This window comes from Castanea sativa, chromosome 9, assembly GCF_040712315.1.
Source record: "Castanea sativa cultivar Marrone di Chiusa Pesio chromosome 9, ASM4071231v1".
NCBI lineage: Eukaryota > Viridiplantae > Streptophyta > Magnoliopsida > Fagales > Fagaceae > Castanea > Castanea sativa.
The window spans coordinates 23,018,127-23,039,393 of NC_134021.1; the positions used below are offsets into that span (position 1 = coordinate 23,018,127).

Genomic DNA, 21,267 nt, shown 5'->3' on the forward strand with positions numbered 1-21,267 from the left:
AAAGAAGTTTTCTACCCGGAATGGTTGGTGCATACTATTGTAGTAAAGAAGAAGAACGGGAAGTGGAAACTATGTGTGGATTTCACAGACCTGAACAAAGCCTGTCCCAAAGCCTCATTTTCAATGCCTCGCATCGATCAGCTGGTGGATGCTACGGTTGGGCATCCTCGGATGAGTTTTTTAGATGCCTTCCGAGGCTATCACCAAATACCTTTGGCGTTGGATGATCAGGAGAAGACCGCATTCATTACTCCCACGGGAAATTATCATTATAAAATGATGCCATTCGGTTTGAAAAATGCAGGAGTTACCTACCAAAGGATGATGACCAGGATGTTCGAGTTGCAACTTGGAAAGACTATTAAGGTATATGTGGATGATATGGTGATGAAAAGCAGGACGATACCTATGCATGTGAAAGATTTGGATGACACCTTCCAAACACTTAGGAAGTAAAAGTTGCGCCTTAATGTCTCTAAGTGCTCTTTTGGGGTGGGTTTTGGTAAGTTCCTAGGCTACATGGTGACTCATAGAGGAATAGAGGTAAATCCGACGTAGGTCAGGGCCATCCATGGCTTGCAACCACCTTGGAATCCAAAGGAAGTTCAAAGGTTGATTGGGATGACTGCTGCTCTCAGCAGGTTTATCTCTCGGTCCGCTGATAGGTACAGACCCTTTTTTCAGTTGCTGAATAAGTGGAAATGATTCGAATGGACTGAGGAGTGTGCTTCGGCTTTTCATTAACTTAAAGAGTATCTTTCTCGGCCACCCATCATGTCTCGGCCAGAGGTCGATGAATTCTTATTTGCATATATAGCTATAACTATCCATGCAGTCAGTTTGGTTTTAATACGGGACGACAGTGGAGTACAGAGACCAGTTTACTACGTTAGCAAATCTTTGAATGAAGTTGAGGTACGTTATCTACCTTTGGAGAAGGCGATTCTGGTCGTAGTGCATGCTACACGGAAGCTTCCTCATTACTTCCAATCCCACACCATTGTGGTTTTGACTCAACTTCCTCTCAAGTCGGTGTTGCGAAGTGCTGACTACTCAGGGAGGGTAGCCAAGTGGGGAACTATTCTGAGAGCTTTCGATATCAAATATATGCCTCGCACCTTCGTGAAGGGCCAGGTCCTTGCCGATTTGGTGGCAGAATTTGCCGAACCCTCATTAGAAGAAACTGCAAAGGAGTTACACATGGATGAAAAATCAGTTGGCATAATCACATGTAAAGGACTTCCGGTCTGGAAAGTATATGTTGACGGCACGGCGAACCAAAGAGGGTCAGGTATCGGACTTGTTTTGGTATCCCCTGAAGAAATCACCTTTGAAAAATCGTTGAGATTGGCGTTCTCGACCACTAATAACGAGGCTGAGTACGAAGCTGTCTTAGTTGGTATGGGTATGGTCCAGAAAATGGGGAGAAAGTCAGTTCATATGTCCTCGGATTCCCAGTTAGTTGTGGGCTAGGTGATGGGGACCATAGAGGCAAGAGATCTAAGAATGCAAGAATACCTGACCAAGGTCAAATGTTTACAATCCAAGTTTGATTCTTTTATCCTGACGCATGTTTCTAGAAGTGGAAACACACATGCAGATTCATTGGCCACTATGGCAACATCCTCGGCTCACGGTTTGCCTAGGATTATCCTCATCGAAGACTTGCTGAAACCTGCTTTAACCACTACAAATGCCATCCGTATTCATCAGGTAAGGCTCGGGCCTAGCTGGATGGACCCCGTAGTTTCTTTTCTAAAAGGTGATATTTTGCCCGAAGAGAAGTCTGAAGCAGATAAGATTCGTCGAAAGGCACCTCGATTCTGGTTGTCCGAGGATCAAAATCTGTATAAACGCTCCTTTTCTGGACCATACCTGCTGTGTGTACACCTTGAAGCGAAGGAGGCACTTTTGGAAGAATTGCACGAGGGGATTTGTAGAAGTCATACTAGAGGGAGATCCTTAGCCCATAGAGCTTTGACCAAGGGATATTAGTGGCCCAATATGCAGAGAGAGGCTCAAGACTACGCGAGAAAATGTGACCAATGCCAGAGATTTGCTCCCAACATCCATCAGGCTGGTGGTGTCCTTAATCCTTTGTCTAGTCCCCGGCCATTCGCTTAATGGGGATTGGACATAGTTGACCTTTCCTGAGGGCTGTGGGAAATAAAAGGTGGCTACTCGTGGGAACTGATTACTTCACCAAGTGGGTTGAAGCTGAGCTTTTGTCAAATATTAGGGATGTGACGCCAAGAAGTTTGTCTGGAAGAATATTATCACTAGATTTGGGATACCTCACACACTTATTTCAGATAATGGTGTGCAGTTTGATAGTAAAGCTTTTAGAAAGTATTGTAGTGACTTGGGCATCACAAATAGATACTCCATTCCAGCTTATCCTCAGGGAAATGGGCAGGCCGAGGCCGTTAACAAAGTAATAGTCAGTGGACTCAAGAAGAGACTGGATGACGCAAAGGGTAGATGGGTAGAAGAGTTACTACACGTTTTGTGGACATATCAGACTACACTGCTAAGATCCACAGGAGAAACACCCTTCTCCATGACTTACGGGGCCGAGGTAGTGATACCTTTGGAATCTGGGTTTCCGACATTAAGGACGAGCTCTTCCAGCCCAGATGATAACGATGGTTTGCTAAAGAAAAGCCTGGATCTAGTTGAGGAACGACGAGAGGCCGCCATGATTCAACTGGCTTATTATCAGCAGAAGTTCAAATGAGGATATGATGCTCATGTGAAACTAAGGCCACTTGCGCCTAGAGATTTGGTCTTGAGGAAAGCATGGGTACTTCCAAGAATCCAGCGTGGGGAAAGTTATCACCTACCTGGGAAGGATCGTACCGAATCACTTCTGTAGCGGGAATAGGGTCGTATCGCTTAGCTGATCTAGATGAAAAAATTGTACAACGCCCTTGGAATGTAAATAACCTACGAAGGTATTACTATTAATGAAAGACACTTTTGTCATTTTTGTTCAATTATCATTATGTTGCATTTCGATCTATTTATTATAAATATCAAATAGAAACTTGGTCATGTATGGTCTTTGGACCACGTACCTCGTGGAAATTGATATCTTATTGAATGTTAAAAAGAACCTTAGTTACGTCGGGTCCTCGGACATTCTACTTTGGGAAAATTAACATTTCGATCTATTTATTATAAGTACCAAACAGAAACTTGGTCATGTATGGTCCTCGGACCATGTACCTCGTGGAAATTGATATCTTATTGAATGTTAAACAGAACCTTAGTTACGTTGGGTCCTCGGACCTTCTACTTTGGGGAAATTAACATTTCGATCTATTTATTATAAGTACCAAACAGAAACTTGGTCATGTATGGTCCTCGGACCACGTACCTCGTGGAAATTGATATCTTATTGAATGTTAAACAGAACCTTAGTTATGTCGGGTCCTCGGACCTTCTACTTTGGGGAAATTAACATTTCGATCTATTTATTATAAGTACCAAACAGAAATTTGGTCATGTATGGTCCTCGGACCACGTATCTCATGGAAATTGATATCTTATTGAATGTTAAACAAGAACCTTAGTTACGTTGGGTCCTCGGACCTTCTACTTTGGGAAAATTAACATTTCGATCTATTTATTATAAATATCAAATAGAAACTTGGCCATGTATGGTCCTCGGACCACGTACCTCGTGGAAATTGATATCCTATTGAATGTTAAACAGAACCTTAGTTACGTCAGGTCCTCGGACCTTCTATTTTGGGGAAATTAACATTTCGATCCATTACTCTAAGCATCAAACAGAAACCATGCCTTGTGGTTACATGCCTCATGGAAATTGACGTATTGATAAACCATGGTAAGTTTGACGGTTTACTTTATGCCCCAAACTAAATACCAAGTTAAGCCTTAGACTGTGTGTTGTTGTACTTCATATATTACAGTTTCGATGCATAATTTATCTGCTGATAATTGAGATTGATAAAGTGAATGTACTTTTATGTAAGGTTACTGATGATTGAGGTATTGTAAAGGCTTCACTGTGCATTGGAATATTGAGTTAGTTGTTCCATACATGTAATTTACATTAAGGTAAAGCGAATTAGTATTTTTCTATTAGAGATTGGAAATTAGTTAAAGAGCAACCTTTCAAGTTTTTCATTAATTCTGTCAAGGGATACATTGGAAATAAAACTCTGAAATAAAAAGGTTAAGGTAAAAGCCCTAATACAAAAAATTATTACATAAAGAAAAGGGGTCCTAACTGGCCTATGCCTTAAGTCTTGGTGGGGAGGTCCTGCTTGGACTTGCTGGCAGCCTCTTTGGTTTTGTCCTCCTCCTTTGTCTGTTTAAGCTCCACTTCGAAAGAGGTTTGGACTGGTTTCCCTTTATCCTTTGCCACTGGTGTAGGAACATTTGGCTCGGCATCCTTGCTTGGATGCTTCTCGGCTTCATCACCTTGTTCCTTCTCTTTGTCGGAACCAGCAGGTTCCTTAGGAGTTGGAATGGGTTCTTGAATGGTGGATGGCTGTGCTGAAGGCACTGTCTCGGGGGTAGGAGTGACAGGAGGAAGCTCTTCGAACACTTGGATGTCCCGGGGAATCCAAATGTTATCAGGTTTCCTTAATTCAGAAGTCATGGGGATCCCTGCCACGTTCAGGGCTTCTGCCCACACTTGTTGGCAATACTCTCTACATAACTCGGCCAACTCTTCTGTCAGTCAATCTTCTGTCGCCTCGACCCTTTCATTGTAAGCAGCCTTCTTGGCAGCCTCCATGGTTTCCTTGAGGGTACGAGCATCTTCCTTCGCTTGAGCAAGCTTCTTATTTAAGTCAGAGTTTTCTTGTTGAGCTTTGGACAAGTCCTCTTCCTTTTGGTGCAAGAGTTTACGTTGCCCCTCCACCTGGGTTCTGGTAGTTTTAAGGCTAGCCTCGGCACCGTTCCTCTCCCTTTTTTCATCTGCCAACTTTTTGGTCAGATCCTCATTCTTCGCCAGGGCTTGGCCTAAGGCCTTCTCAGTCTCAACTCTGATTTGGAGTTCAGCTATAGCCTTTTTTTTTTCGAGAGTCTTTCTCCCATTTTTCTACAGCACAGACTTCTTGAATGGTCTACATTGAAATATTGAACAAATGCATTATTGTTAAAGCAAATTCAAAATGCGTATGAACGACTTTACGCTAAAGGGTAATGAAAGCAATAAGATGGAGGTGATTGGAGGACACTCACCAAAGCCAAGTCCCTTTTGAGGGAGAGAAAGAGATGTGGTTGCGTCATCTTATCTAGAGCCTCCATGTCCTTCAGTAGGAGAAGAGGTTGCTCCAGAGCGTCAGCCAGGTGATGAGCATGTCCTTGCTGGAACGCCCTGATACTGGACTAGCAAGAAATGGGGGCGCCATCCAGTTTCAGCGTAGGAGACCAATTGGCCTATGTACGGCGTACCTCGGCCAGGTCACGGCTTTCGCCACTCTCTACTGAAGAGGCACGTGTTTTACCTCTGCCTACTTTCTATTGTTGTTGTTGTTGTTGCTGTTGCTTAGGATTCTTCTGCCCTTCCATCTCTGCCTCCTCGGCTTCATTCTTCCTCTTCTTCTTTGGGTCCGGGGCTTGAATCTTAGGATCAGTGGGAGGAGGGGATGGTGGCAGTATGGGAGGGGGTTGCGATCCAACCACGCCCTTTTTAGAAGCTTGTGTGCCCTTCCTGGTCATCAGCTTTCTACGGGTAGACATGTCGTCTTCCTCAAAACTAATGTCGGGTTGTGCTATTACCAAACCCTTTATGCCAGAAGTTTCCCCAGGCACGTGTTCTTCATCCGAGAGGATGATGAGGTGATCCTCTTGAGGTCTTTCAGCTTCTTCAAGGTGAAACTGATCAATTTCCTCTTCGAGCGATTGTTGCGAAGATGTTGGTTCTTCTCGGATGGCTGTCGTCTGAGAATGCACCGAGAGAGGAACTGCTGCGATGGGGTGTGAGTACAAGATGATGGAGGGGTCTTCCGGAAGTTCGTGGGCAGAAAGAAAGCCCTGTCTTGAAATATCTATCCTTTTACGTCTCTGGTCACTTGTGGTGATCGCGTTGCCAATCTCTTGGAAGTCATCTGATAAAGGATCGTATCCTAATATCAGATGGGCTGCCCTCACTTGCAGGTCTTTGCTTACGAACACTTCGGATCGAAGAACACGATTGAAGTCCGCGACATTGCAAAGACTTAGACGAGGCCGTACGTGTTGTTTGTATACAAAAAACATCCGAAGAGACAAGTATGGTTAGGTCAACAATGAATGCCAACTAAAAATGTAATAACAAACAATGTAACCAGAAATGGTGAAGTTAATAGGACTAAGTCACAGGTTAAGGAATCTAACTCCTATAGAGTCACACCTGGGTCTCCCCATTTGACTGGGCAATGAGGACCGTTAGACCAGTTTCTCGAAGCGATTAGATAGTCGTCTTTCATGCCTTTGTTGGATTTGGGAAGACAGGATATGAGCCTAACAATGCTAGATCTGGATTTAAGGTAATACCATACGCCTTTAAGCTTATGGCACTCGTACATATAAACAATGTCGTGCCATGTTAGGTTCAGACCCATTTGCTCGTTTAGAGCGTCAACACAACCTAGGATTCTAAACACGTTGGGTGTACATTGATTTGGGCATAACCTATGGTTGCGTAGGTACTCGCTGGTTACGTTTTTCATAGGAAGGGTCATCCCACCCTTTAAGAGTACGATAATGGGGATAATAACTTCCCCCTCCTCTCTAGCGTTACCTATGGCTTCTGAAGGGCAGTATCTTAAGCCTACGTCTTGGGGAATATGGTACTTGGCCCGAAAACCCTCCATACCGGCATCGGTATCTACTAAACACTTGAATCTACCAATTTGGTGGGGGTAAGAATGGATGTTTAGAGAGGGAAAGGACGTAATTAGTGGCCGAGGACAATGGCCGAGGAGAAATGAATAAAGAAGATTGAGAACTTACGGGAAATAGCTAGACGATTCTTCACGAGCTTCTTGAGAGGAAAGAGAATGAGCAATTCTTAGGTTTGATTGATTTCTGAAAGGATAGATTGAAGTTCGATTTTCCTAAGCGTTTTGGCGTGTGGGAGGCGGCCTCAAATCGGAGTTATTCTGCCCAAATTTTTAGAAGGGGTCCAGACCGTTAGATGCGCATCTCACCGTTGAACGTGGGGAACAAGACGTAACTTGCAACCATTAATGCAAATGTTACGGATTTCAAAGCGTCAAGGGCGGTTTAAAAGAAGCGAAGTGACCCTTACACATGTGGCGATACGCAAAGCGTGTGAAGGCTGTGCTGTTGGTTCAAAACTCCATTTCTCTCCTCGGATGGGGAGAAAAATGAAGTTTTGAGGGGCTATTGTGGGGGTAAAATGAATAAAATATGTATTTGGGTCTTGGACTTGATTTGGTGGAGTAAACCTGTCCAAGCAGAGCCTTTGAGGCCCGCAAGCCAATTCATGTTACGAGGGTTGGAGGAGCTGGCCGAGGAGGAGTATCTTCTCGGATGGGTCAAGTAAAGGTCATAGGACATGCCAAGGTGTCTAAAGAGAGAATTTCGGAAGATCTGTTGGGTAAAGGCGTGATCCACACAGTTATTGGAAGGAGGAATGTACGAGAAATATCAGAGGGGAAAAGGCTGCTACCACCGCATTAAAGACCTTGCACCTACCTCCCTGGTCGCATTAATGGAGAAATGACCTCTGAATAGTAATGTTCAGCCTTCCAGCTAGTGTTTGAAGATTTCAAGAATGTGCTGGATGGGACAAGTATCTAATGGGAAGATCTTTGTTACACGTGGAAGAAGAAAGGAAGAATAAGATGGATATAAGAGAACAAGAGAAGAAAAAAGAGAGGGGGAGGGGATTGAATATTTGGACGGTAATTGTAATATTGTTTTTAAAGAAGGAAAGGCAATACAAGTGATCCTCGGCTTATGTCCGAGGATAGTTTCTTTGCTATTCTCATCTATTGAATGCGCGGATAACGGCAATCTAGCCTATTTTTTCTCTTTACCCAACATCCATAACCTAGGTTTCAAGCCCACACTCTACAAATTTTATTGTATAAGGTTCTTTGGGCCTGAATCCATCTAGTGACTGGACCGGGTACAAATTGTGCACTTACAAAAGGGTAAAAACAAACCTACATCAAAACCAACATCTAAATCTGAATCATATTATTAAACAGATTGAAAGAGTTTTTTATTTTATTTTATTTTAAATTATGTATATATAATAATTGAACTCTTCGAATACTAAAAGATCATGATATATTAGAACTTTGGGAGACTAACCGCTTGGTGGAGAAATTATTGGCACCAGCATAGATGGCTCTCAATGGTGACGGCATGATTGGTGAGGAAGAAAAAGAAGTCGCATTATGTATATAATTTTGATCTCAAGTCTTAACAACAAGCTATTATCCTAGGGTAAACTTGGCGCTAGGTTCAACCCACCAGTAGTTTGTTTCATTTAGATAATTTCATTGTGTTTTAACTACTGACTTTTTGGTTAATTTTTTGTAACATTTAAAATTTTCTTTGAGATTTTAACAATTATAACAATGGATTATTCTTTTGAGGGTAGAATATCTTTCTTTTATATTTTTCTATGTGTAGTTCCATATTTTTTTTTGTTTATATTTTGTTTCATTAATTTGTAGGCACCAAATTTTCTAATTCTTTAGTTTCATCTGAATTTCTGGATTTATTTTTTGCATTATATGAAATCGTCTGGCATATTTCAACGGCATCTTTCTCTTATATTTCTCTTTTAAAATGATTTTTTTGGCATTTTAGAAGTTTTAACATCTGACTTTTTGCATTAGTTTTAGCAATATCTGAACGTGTTTGGTAGTTTTCAACAACCATACTATGAATAATTTTTTTGAAGATAACTACTATTTCTCTTATATTTCTCTATTGTGTAGCCATATATGTTTTGTTTTATTTTAACAATTCCTAGGCAATGAATTTTCTGATTTGTGAATATTTTAATCTTTGATTCTTTCATCAAATTATGACATAAATTTAAGTTAGATAGGAGCAATTTATGCAATTGTATAATTTCATAATCAATTTAAGTTTCCGTGCATTGTAGGAGTTAGCCGTTAGTTTGTCATAAATTTAAGGGCCTACTACTCGTCATTCTCAAAAAAAAAAAAAAAAAAAAAACACAAAAACCACTCATAGTCCTACTCTACGCAATACTCACACACCGAGACAGTCCATTTCCCTCGCAAATGTCGATCAAATTTGAAGTCTCTCATTCATTCTCTGCAAACAACAAAGAGCTCTCGCCACGATCAACACTGTACTCTATTTCTCTCTCTTGTTTTTCATCTTCTGTTTTTGCTATTTATAATCATTCTTTGTTTTTCTCTATGCAGGATCCATTGGTTCCCTCCGCTGCTTCCAAGGAAAACTTTCCGTGGCTTTCAACATGAACCGGTCTCGGACTCGAATCTTGGCCTTCCCAATCCCACGGGAATGGCTTTTATCATCATCATAATCTATTCCACACACTAAACCTGACAAACCCCGGAAACACATTCCTCAGGTATATTTGCATAACATTTCTCAAATTTATTGAATTGATGATTGATTGATCCATGTGTTTGAATGAAAGAATTTAGGATTTATTTTTTAAGACATGGGTTTTAGGATAGGATTTTGAATCGATGATTGATTGAAATTGAGGATTTATTTTAAGACATGGGTTTTAGGATTTTGAATTGTTGATTGGAACATGGGTGTGCTTCGAAATTAGTAAAAGGCTTAATCTGTATTGTATTTTGGTGCCTTTGTCTCTGTGCTTCTGATGCATGTTTGTGTACTACTCCTAATTGTTCCAACTTGATTCTGACAGAGTTCTGAGAGGATATTGGATGCTCCCAATATTTTCACGATTTCAGTTTGAATTTACTTGACTGGGGTAGCAGCAAATGCAATATTCTTGCCATTGCTCTACACAGCGCAGTATACCTCTGGGATTCTTCAAATTGCTCCACTTCAGAACTTTTCACAATTGATGACAAGGATGGCCCCGTCGCCTCATAGTGTCCAGCTATGGGGATTCTGCTACTAACAGACAGGGTCTTAAATATATCTAACTCAAAATATTTTCTGCTTGTTAATGGTTTTCCTGTGAAATGCTTGATGATATATTGTGATTTTGTCAATGCAGCTAAGAACATTGATAGGCGGTCACAGCCAAGAAGTCGGTTCACTGGATTGGAAAAATCATGTCCTTACATCTGGCGGAATGGATGGTAAAATTATCAACAATGATGTGAGGCTGAGATCCCACATTGTTGAAACCTATGGAGGGACACATTCAGGAGGTGTGGACTAAAATGGTCTTCCTCAGACCAACAATTGGCTAGTGGAGGGAATGATAATCTTCTCTTTATAGGGGACAGGTCCATGGCCTCTTCCAATGCACCAAAACAGTGGCTTTACAGCCTTAAGGACACAGCTGCAGTCAAGGCCCTGGATCTAGAGTCCTATTTATGGCACGGGTGCTAGTAATTTGTAGAACATCATGTTATAACACGCTCTGGTGGAACAAGTTTAAATAATGAATTTCATTTGTAATTCCAACGAGTGCCTTGTAGTTTGTAGACAGTTCATCTGTAATTCAAATGAGTGCTTTATAGACATCTGTAATTCATTTTTAATCTTTGTGGGCTGAGGACTTGTTGCGAAGGCCATACTTCGGCCTAATTATTTTTTAGGCTTTATGCATTCCAAAACTTTAGCTAAATTTTGCAGACATTTTTATAGCAGCCAAATCTGTGAAGTTGCCAAATATCCTCACACATGGCTGACTTTCCAAGTAAAGTGGTTCATCATTCACCTGATTCTCCAATCAATGAACACTTGTTTGTGCCATAAACAAGCAACCTGGAGAGAGTAGGAGATAACCTTAGTAGAAATTACAAACAAATACAGAGATCCCCTCACATATGGCTGGCTTTCCAAGCAAAGTTGGTCCCCATTCAAAACTTATCCACAATCTGACTCATTAACCCTATTGCTCCAATCAACCAACACTTCTTTGTGCCAGAAGCAAGCAGCCTAGAGGTAGTTGGAGATAACCTTAATAAAAATCACAAACCACTACACAGACTTCATTTCTTTTACTAGGTAAAAAAGAAAGTTTTTCTTTCATTTAAAAAAAAAAAAAAAAGAGTTTGAAACTTCATTAGTTGTGTAGTTCCACCTTTATCGAATCTTGCTTTATAGACAACTCATTTCCGTACTTAATATGGTTACAGGTTTGCCCGGACTCTTATTCAAAGAAAAAGTTTATAAATATTTGTTTATTAAACGAACTCAAATTCAAATTAAGGACATAGCAATAGCCAATGAGTTTAGTCTATAGTAGGAACAGTTGCCATTTGCAATGTTAGTTGATGATGTAGACAAATCTATCTTCTTTCTATTGTATCCAAAACTTGCTTTTAATAAAAAAAGCAAACTCTTTGCTTTTAAAAAGAAAAGTGGTTGACACAGTTATGATTATGCATTTGTTTCGGACACTGGTCCCATTTTACTTTATGACTTTATTGAAATTATATTCTTGAATGATTGGAATAAAGCTTTTCTTTAGATGATTGGGATAAAGCTTTTCGAAGGACTAGGTTGACTTCTTCTTGTTAGTAAAAGTAATTTGGCCTGTAATTGGTCTCATTTGTTACTAGAACAATTTAACCATTTACGTTTAATGCATTTCTCCTATTTATCAAAGAAAGTAGTTTAAGTTTAACTTTAGCCTGCAATTGGAGCTTGGAGCACCAATATTTAGACCAAGCAAAAGCGGCAGCAGAGGTTCCATTTCAACTTAATGATGATTTTGTTGTTCCTTTTCTTCACAAGAGCATGGAAAGAAACTACATAAAAGCAACCTACAATACTCCTCTACAGTTTAGTATCCTCCAGTGCTCGGCCATAAATCAACCAATATCAGTTTTTCATGTTAGAAAAAGTGGTAAACAACTCACATGCGTTCACTACAAAAGGCAATGAAACTTATAAATTGTTTGATTTTTCCTATTGAACCAAGCAACTGTTTTTTTTTTGAGAGAGAGAGAGAGAGAGAGAGAGAGAGAGAGAGAGAGAGAGCAGTGGCAGCACCCAAGCCGCCAAATGTTTTTTAGGTGGTCATTAAGAAGATTAAAAATTAAGTAAAATTTAATAAAAATAAAACTTGAAAATATCGACATCACAAAAAAATAAAACATGCAAATATATAGAGTTTTAAAATTTTGTTAAATGAGAATTTCATATTCTAAAATCGTTATATGATAGTTTCATTATTAGTGTTATCATCTACATCTTTTTCAATGCATACAACCAAGTAATCTTTAAACTACTGATTTCTCATTCAATCATTTTTTATAATTTGTTCTAACCATTGGCGGAGGGAAGGGGGGGGGGGGCATGGCCCCCCCCTAGGTTTTGAAAAAATCCCTCCACTTCTTTGCAATTCCTACAAAAAATAAAAAAAAGTATATCTTCACTTTTACACATTGGCCTCCCTAAGAAAATAACCTTTTTGTAAATATGCTCTTTTTATTTCACCCAAATCATTAGGATGGAAAGATGAGACATTTTCTCATAGCCTAGAATTTGAAAGAAGATTATTCACGTCAATATGAATTTGCTTAGAAGATTAATCTTGCAATACTATTGATTTTCTTATAAGAAATTTGCCCATAATGCTAGTAAAAGAATAAATGTTAAACTATAAGATCATTCAACATATTCAACTTAAGCATTAAACCATTACATTAATCATGTTCAACAAAGTATTGAAACATTCTTTTAGTGCATATGCATATGTACAAGATGTATCACATAAATCCAATAAATTCAGTTAAAGACTAAAGCAAGCACTAATTAACTATTTGAAAATATGCACACACACACATAGAGTTTTTTAAATAGCGATTTTAAAATATGTATTTTGAAAAATAAATTTAAAATATCATAATTAAACATTTGATTTGGGCTTTTAGGCAATTTTTTTTTTTGGGCAATTTTTGAGATATATTATGTTCACAACATTTTTCTTAACAAATCCTTTGTGGAAATGTTGTGAACATGGCATTTCATGCAATTTTTTTGTTTCAATCTTCAATGAACCAAAATTTTGGAGAGATCAAATTATATTTTTAATGGGCTCGAATTTTCATTTTGGTTGTTCAAGTTTTTTTTCCCCTCTCTCTCTCTCTCTCTCTCTCTCTCTCTCTCTCTCTCTCTCTCTCTCTCTCTCTCTTGTGTGGTCAACAACTCATATTAATTTAAAATTTATTTTTTTAGGTATTGTTGATGCTCATTTTGAAAAGCCCAGCAGCGGGAAGAAACCCAACAATATAGATAGAAAAGAGTTAATGGATCGATAGAAAAAAAAAATCCATTAAGCCCAAATGACAGGAATAATGGATCATAAGCCCATAAAGTAAATAAATGGGCCTTAAGGAAAGCAAATGGGGCTAGAGGAGTCCAGAGAAAGAAGTAGTAAACCTATGGGCATTATGTGATGTAGAAAAGTAAGAATGGGCCACAGTAGGCCCGAAGTAATGAAGTAAGAAAGTAAGGGGTCGATGGAAAGCCCATGAGCCCCAAGGATGAAGGATAAGGTAATTGGGCTAGGAGGGCCCAAAAGAGTTAGTAGAAGCTCATGAGAATGCATAATTAGAAAATGAGCCGAGGATGCCCAAGGAAAGCAAATGGGCTAAGGATGCCCAAGGAGAAAGAAATGAGCCAAAGGAGCCTACAAACAATGTAATAGGTCAAGAAAACCCAAAGTAGCATGAATATAAGTCCAATGATCATACTGGGTCATTGTAACCAATTGAGAGGAGAACATGCAACAGGCCTAAAAAAGCCTAATAAGCACGGGTCAAATAACACCACGGCAGGAATAGCAGAGTGGTATGGCAAGAATAACAACAAGATTACGGAAGGAGCGAAGAATGGGCTCAAGAGGGGAAAACCCACAATCAAGTAAAGCCCAGCCCTTGAAAAGAGTAAGCCAATAAAGAATGAAAGAATTAAAGATAGTTCACACCGTAAAAGGTCAAGAATGAACGGCAGAACGCATAGACCAACCTCCAGTCCACGACGAACACATGAACAGCAAATAAGCTTTGGACATAAATGGAAGTGGAGCACACATAAGGCCCAGACACCACCAACCTGTACCCAGCCAATACAAGAGTGGTGGGTCATGGGTCAGAGGTAAGAGAGGCTATGGTCTAGTAATGGAGAGAAGGGAAAGTCTATTCTGAGGTTCTCACTCAAACTCTTTTTGGAGAAATGTCCTGCTGGGATAACATACCACTCAAAAGAGGGAGGATGAGCTGGAACCACTAGGTGCATGCCATAAGGGATAGCAGGAGAGAATACTCACACCGTATAGGATAAAAATGCCACGGTGAACAAGCAAACAAAATAGTTTTCTTTGTTTGGTAATAGGTAGTGGCACAGCTAGCACAGGCAAGTGGTGGTGGCTAGGCAGCTGACAAACCAGTGGGTGGTTAGGAAGGACACTCAAATCTAGACAAAAGTAGTTAAAGGATAAAAGGGTAAAAACCAGTAACAGCAGACAGTATATATAGGGCCTTCACCGTGCATAGTAGGGGGGAAGAACAATAACAACCACTAGGAAAGAATCACAGTATCACCATCACCATAGCATTACACGAGTAAAACACTAAGAAAGAAAGGAAAAATGAGAATCAGAGAAAAAAGGAAGAGCGTGGAATGACAGGTATGTACCAGTAGGCTAATCCCCTCCCTCCCTCTAAAAGTCCATCCTCTGTTAAGGAAAAAGGATTTGCTTAGGCATAAACCATTCAGGCGTGTTCCCTTAAAGTGGATAATTTCTGCAGCAAGATTTCCATGTGAGGTTGTTAATGTTGAGAAAGTGGTTCCCTTCCTGGTCTTAGCCCCGTAACACAATTTAACACGGCAGACTAATCTTTTCCTTCTTTGATTTAATTATTATTATTATTTCCCTTCTTATTTCTACCATTCCATCTAAGATTTGTTTCCTGTTGTTGCGTTCTTCATTTTAATTAAGGATTCTTTATTTACTTTGTCTAACAGCAAACATATTTCTTTTATTATTTTATTACATCTGCCTGTCATAACTCTGTTATAACAGCTATGCCTGCCATGGGTATGTGATCAAAGTTTCAGCAAAAATGGGCATAGTTTGTGCACAAGTCAAACCAAGGTGAGTTGCAATTGGATCGGTCCTAACTCTCTTACCAAGAATACTTGGGCCTTAGTGCAGTGGGAGGCAGTCCAGCCCAACATCTCAAAAAGGCCCACCACAGGTATACAATTTTTTTTTCAAGTCAGGGTTGTCTTGACTCTTAACCACCTTGAACTACACCTGACATTGCCCCTCAAAGAGAGAGAGAGAGAGAGAGAGAGAGAGAGAGAGAGAGAGAGGATATTAGTATGAAGTTACAGTAATTCTCATATTAGATTGTGTGCTCTTCACTTAGAATTAATGAGAAAGTCAAATCTAATTACAATTTGCGTAAAATATATTGGTGTTAAGTATTTAGGCAACGTATTTTGGAAGAAAATGATTTTATTGTCGAAAACTTATTTATGCCCACTAAAATTGAAAGAGTATTTCATAATTAAGATTTCATTTCTTAGCTCTAAAACAATACAGAGGGCACATTATAACATGTTTGGTACATCTTTAAATTTATAATATTTAATATAAACTATGAAATAGATCAATTATCTTGAAGTTTTGAAATTAAATTATTTCAAATGAATCTTGAAGTCATGAAATTAAATTATTTCAAAACACAATTTAAATTAATGTTGTAATGATAGGAATCAAATGATCCTTAATCTCTCTCTACTCTCACTCTAGCAGTTCTTTGAGGGAACTATGCCTCCACTGATTCTTTGAGGGAATCAACCTCCAATAGTATCTCAAAAAAGAGAACTATTCAATGTATTATTCTTCAATGAACTTCACATTACAATCAGTTTAGTGTTATACTCACTAACTAACAGAGTACAACTACTGCTTACTACAAAGTACAATACATTGCAGCTTAGTCCCTTAACTAACCAAGTACAATCTTCTAATGCATGATCCAACTAACTTTGTATATGCATCTACTGCACCTAAGAATACAGCAGTAATACACTATACCAGATGTATATATTTCAAGTAATGGGAGGTGAAGAAGAATGTCCTACTAATGGTGCAGGTGTATATATTTTGAGTTAGAAATTAGATGCATGTTTCTATCTTTTTTCTTTTTTTTTTAAATGCATGCAGCGGAGCCTTGACCACCCCTTTCTACCAAAGCACAAAACTAAGGTGTAGGAATGATGTGTTTAAGGCTCACTATTGGAAGCATGCCTAAAGCCCACCCTGCCACCTGCAAGAGACAGGTTACTAATGGGTTGTACCTTTGTACTAAAACACCATTTTATGGCAAGATGAAGATTGGGTCTCCTATCCAGTTACACTGGGCTTGTCACAATGATGACCCATGTCATCATTGTGACAAATCTTGAACTCAAGCAGAGTCCTTTTATAGCAACATGATGGGCCATTTGATCATAAAAATTACATATCTTTTTAGTGAGTATGTAGGGATTAGACCCCAGATGCAAGTTGGTGCAAGCTCGAAGGCCGTTGTCAAGAATACATGGTATAATTTTTTTTTTTTGGTTAATAGGGTATATTATTAAACAAAAGAAGCCAAAGCTAGTTCAGTACAGCAGCCACATTGGCAGATACAATTCTACAAACATACAACCCATTACAATCCGTGGCTATTACAGAGTCAAAATCAGGAGAAGGGGGAAAATCAAACTGAGCAAAATCATCCCTCATAGAGCAGCCCTTCTTAGCCAATAGGTCATCGCCCTTCTTACCCATTTCTCATGGCTGCCTAAATCGGGCATTAGGGATGGTGTATTTAATACACAGCTTACTACTCTTTGGGATGCTGTGGTCTCTAGACTGAGGACGTATGACCCGAATTTTGTACAGGTTATATATATCAGGTAATAATCTCTTTTAAAGTTTAATAAAACTAATACGCATCATGTAATGTAAAGTAAGACAGACAAAAGCAGGATCTCCAGATTCTGATGGAAATTGATGATGCCGAAAATCGTCAGTAAACCACACGGTCCTCACGTGCTCTCGAAGAAAACTTGCACAACACAAAAAGCTGAAGACCTTAAGAGGAGTACCAGTGTGGGATGAATTATGCGTACCTTGATTCATGAGGGTTTTGGGGTATTTATAATGGTGTAGGGCCGAAATTTACGCCTTGGCCAAGAAGTTCTTTCCTTCTAGGAGAGTAACTCGTGGATTTTGCATATCTCTTAGAGCTCTTTTCCTTATAGGAGTCTCTTTAATTAGGGTCAAGCGTGTAGCGCAAGAACTCTCTTTATACACATATGCGTGGAGACCAAGTAAGGCTATGGATGGAGGTTCACTTATCCTCTTCAGCTTTGTCCCCGTCAGCCGGCCGAGTTGTCCCTTTATTAGGGTCGTCAGCTTGCAGTGTTGATCTCATTAGGGTCGTCACCTTACGACCTTCAGCTTAATGCCGTCAACTTACTCCCTTCAGCCTAATGTTGCCAGCTATGAAATGGAGCCGCGGTCGTTACAAGAAGGTAGTTTAATGAGCGAAGCTGACGAGCTCGTTATTCCCGTCACCTTTCATTTCGTCAAGATCTAATTATAAAGTTATCCTTATTAGAAACCTCCCCAAATGTGAAGTAAAGATAACAGTTAGCATGCATGGGTAGAGATCTTGATATCCAAACACTAAAAACTAGAAATATAGGAATGCCTTTGTGTTATATAGGTAATAAAATCCTGTGCCCGATAAAAGAAAAACCATGGAAGAACACAAAAGGTAGGAATTAGCCATATTTAATACTGGGTGCATATGCTTAACTCAACTAGGATAAGTTTTATTTTCCATTGACTTTTGCTGATTTAAAAGTGAATAAATAAAAGGACCCTAAGATGAATCTGTTAAGAAGATTACCAAGTGGAGCCAAAATAAAAAAGATATACAAGTCCAAGTTTCTTTCCTTTCTAGAAGTAAGAGAAAGAATAAGGTGCCGAAGGTTGTAAGCTTTACTGGTTAAGGTCATAAATAATTTACTTCATTGAAATATATGAGAAGATTTTTTTTTGTGACTTTCCCAATGCCAGAACCACAATCTGCAGCAGTTTAATTTACTGGTAAAAGTTGGTGTTGCCAACAAAGGTGCTTGATAGGAGTTGCTTAAATGTTCTTGTGCATTAGATGCTGATGTGATCAAGTGTGGCTGTGATCAAGTCTTGCTACTACTATGTGGTAATGAGTGTTAATATGTTGTATAAGCTATTGTAAGCTAGAATGTAATAGTCGCATTAATTGAGTAGTTAGTAGTTATAATTGGGATTATTCTGTTAGTTACCGCTATAAAGTGATTGGATGGGTAGTTAGTTAGTTAGAAGTAGTTATAGGGAGATATCATTGTACCATAGCATTGCTAATCCCTCAGGTATAAAGGGGTGAATTTGTTAAGGGTATCAATTAATGGAGAATGTCATGCAATTCCCTATTCTCTACTCTCTCTCTCTCTCTCTCTCTAACCCCTCACTGTTTCATTCATTCTCTAAGGAGGCCTAGTTCCCTCGAAAAATTGCCACCATTGCTCATTTCTTGATTAGGATAGGAATAAGCTAATTCCTATCAATTGGTGTCAGAGCCTATCTCTGCCACCGTGACATAGACTCGATCCTTTTCTATTCTTAATGATAAGATCAATACTCTTTCCCAAACTTCAGAACAACATGATCAAGAACTCCATGGAATTCACCAGAAGTTGGATGCTGTTACTAGCATGTTGCAGACCTTATCTCAGACTATGCAAGGGTTGATTGAAGCTGGCAATCAATGGCGACAGAAATCAACCTCACTAGAAAGACCTTCATCTCCAAGTCATCAAGAAACAACCTTGGCAACCATTCCAAGAAGTGTGAAGTTGGAATTTTCAATATTTAAGGGTGAAAATCCCTCAAGTTGGGTCTATAAGGCTCATCAATTCTTCCAATTGCATGGCACTCCCCCTAATCCGAAGATTCTACTAGCTTCTTACCATATGGAGGAGGAGGCCTTGATTTGGTTTCAAGAAGTAGAAGAGGTTGGCCAATTCACTAGTTGGGAGGCCTTTGTGAGGTCCTGCATGTGAGGTTTGGAACATCAACATACAATGATCCAATGGAGACCCTAACTAGGTTGAGACAAGTGGGCAATGTGGTTGTGTATAAGGGACAATTTGAGGCTTTATCAAACAGAATCAAGGAATTGTTAGAGAAGCATAAATTGAGCTATTTCTTGAATGGTCTGAAAGATGAGATTAGACTGCCTATCAGAATGCTTAATCCTTAGAACCTTAATGCAACATTTGGATTAGCTAAAATCCAAGAAGAATATCTGTTGGCTAGTAGGAGGAATATCAAATCTTTGGGGTGAAGGACCTAAAGCTTCAATTCTTGGTCCTCCACCAATGATCAAGAATGACCCTAAAAGTGCAAAGATAGCCATCCAGAAGATTTCCCCTTCTCAAATGGAGGAAAGGAGGAAGAAGGGACTATGTTATTATTGTGATGACAAGTGGTTTATGGGGCATAAGTGTAAGGCTCCAAGAACTTTCTATATGGAATGTTTTTCAGAAGTGGGACACCAGAGTGTGCAAGATCTTCAATTGGAGGGAGTATGTGATAAACTAGCTTCTCAATTGGAATTGCAGCATGAGTTGGACAGAGTTACTAAGTGAGTGGTAGAAATAACTCTTTATTGTTGGGAAGTCCATCACTAGGCACCATGAGGGTGTGGGGCAGAATTAACCATCAAGAGATGGTGATCTTGATTGATAGTGGAAGCACCCATAATTTCTTGGATGTTACATTATGGAAGGTGTTGTAGTTGCCTATATCAACTCAGGATTGCTTTGAGGTTAAGGTAGCTAAAGGGGCTGTTCTCAAGACTGAGGGAGCATGCCTTGATGTTCAACTCAAGATTCAAGGCGGGTTTTGGTGTTGATTTGAATGTTTTACCTCTAGGAGGCTATGATGTAGTATTGGGAACACAATGATTGTACTCGTTGGTCTTGATTCAGTGGAACTTCAAGAAACTCACTATGCAATTTGCTTACCTTGGCAAATAAATTCTTCTTCAAGGTCTCAAGCCTTCTGTTCTTACATTTCAAGATGGGGATCAGTTCTTCAAACCTACTGTTAAGAAAGGCTTGGTATTGCAGATTATGTCCAGTTCTTCTCCACTGCTAGCTGTACAACAATGCTCAACCATTGATGATCTGCTCTTGGAGTTTGCTAAGTTTTTTGAAGTACCAGTTGGCTTACTTCCCCTAAGAGGGCATGAGCATCAAATCATTTTTAAGGAGGGTTCCTCACCAATCTGTGAAAGGCCTTATAGGGACCTATTCTATCAAAAAACTGAAATTGAGAAAATTGTGCATGAATTGCTTGAAACTAGTTCTAGTATAGTTAGCCAAAGTCATTTCTCTTCTCCTGTTTTGTTGGTTAGAAAGGCTTATGGAAGTTGGCATATCTGCATTTATTATAGATCTTTAAACAAGGCCATTGTCAAGGATAAGTACCCTATCCTTGTAGTTGATGAATTGTGTGGTGCTGCCCTTTTCTCTAAGTTGGACCTTAGGTAAGGTTATCATCAAATTAGAATGAATGAGAGTGACATTGATAAAACTGCATTTAGGACTCACGAGGGACATTATGAGTTCTTTGTTATGCCTCTTGGTTTGACCAATGCCCCTTCCACATTCCAGTCCTTAATGAATAAAATCTTTATGCCTTATTTGAGGAAAATTGTCGTAGTTTTCTTTGATGACATATTGGTTTTCAGTAAGTCCTTGGAAGATCATATACTTCACTTAAGGACGGTCTTATTGTGCTACTTTCCAATCAATTGTATGCCAAGAAGTCCAAGTGTGTCTTTGGTTGTGGTGAGGTGGAATATTTGGGCCATATTATCTCTGCTGAAGGGGTTAGGATTGATCCTAATAAAACTGAGGCAATGTAGCAGTGGCCTATTCCTAGGTCAATGAAGGCTTTAAGGGGTTTCTTGGGACTTACAGGGTACCATAGGAAGTTCATTCAGAATTATGGTGTTATTGCAGCACCATTGACTGCTTTATAGAAGAAAG

At 39.4% G+C, this 21,267-nt stretch overlaps 1 long non-coding RNA gene across 2 annotated transcripts; it reads left to right on the forward strand.

The window, feature by feature from the left end:
• The first annotated feature begins 9,195 nt into the window (after window positions 1–9,195).
• LOC142609445 (uncharacterized) lies at window positions 9,196–10,603 on the forward strand. 2 transcript variants are annotated; one of them, XR_012839602.1, is made up of 4 exons: window positions 9,196–9,325; window positions 9,402–9,571; window positions 9,881–10,107; window positions 10,199–10,603. It is a non-coding gene; the product is annotated as an uncharacterized LOC142609445 (long non-coding RNA). The 2 variants fall into 2 exon arrangements; XR_012839601.1 differs by having other exon boundaries at window positions 9,881–10,603.
• The last annotated feature ends 10,664 nt before the right edge of the window (window positions 10,604–21,267 follow it).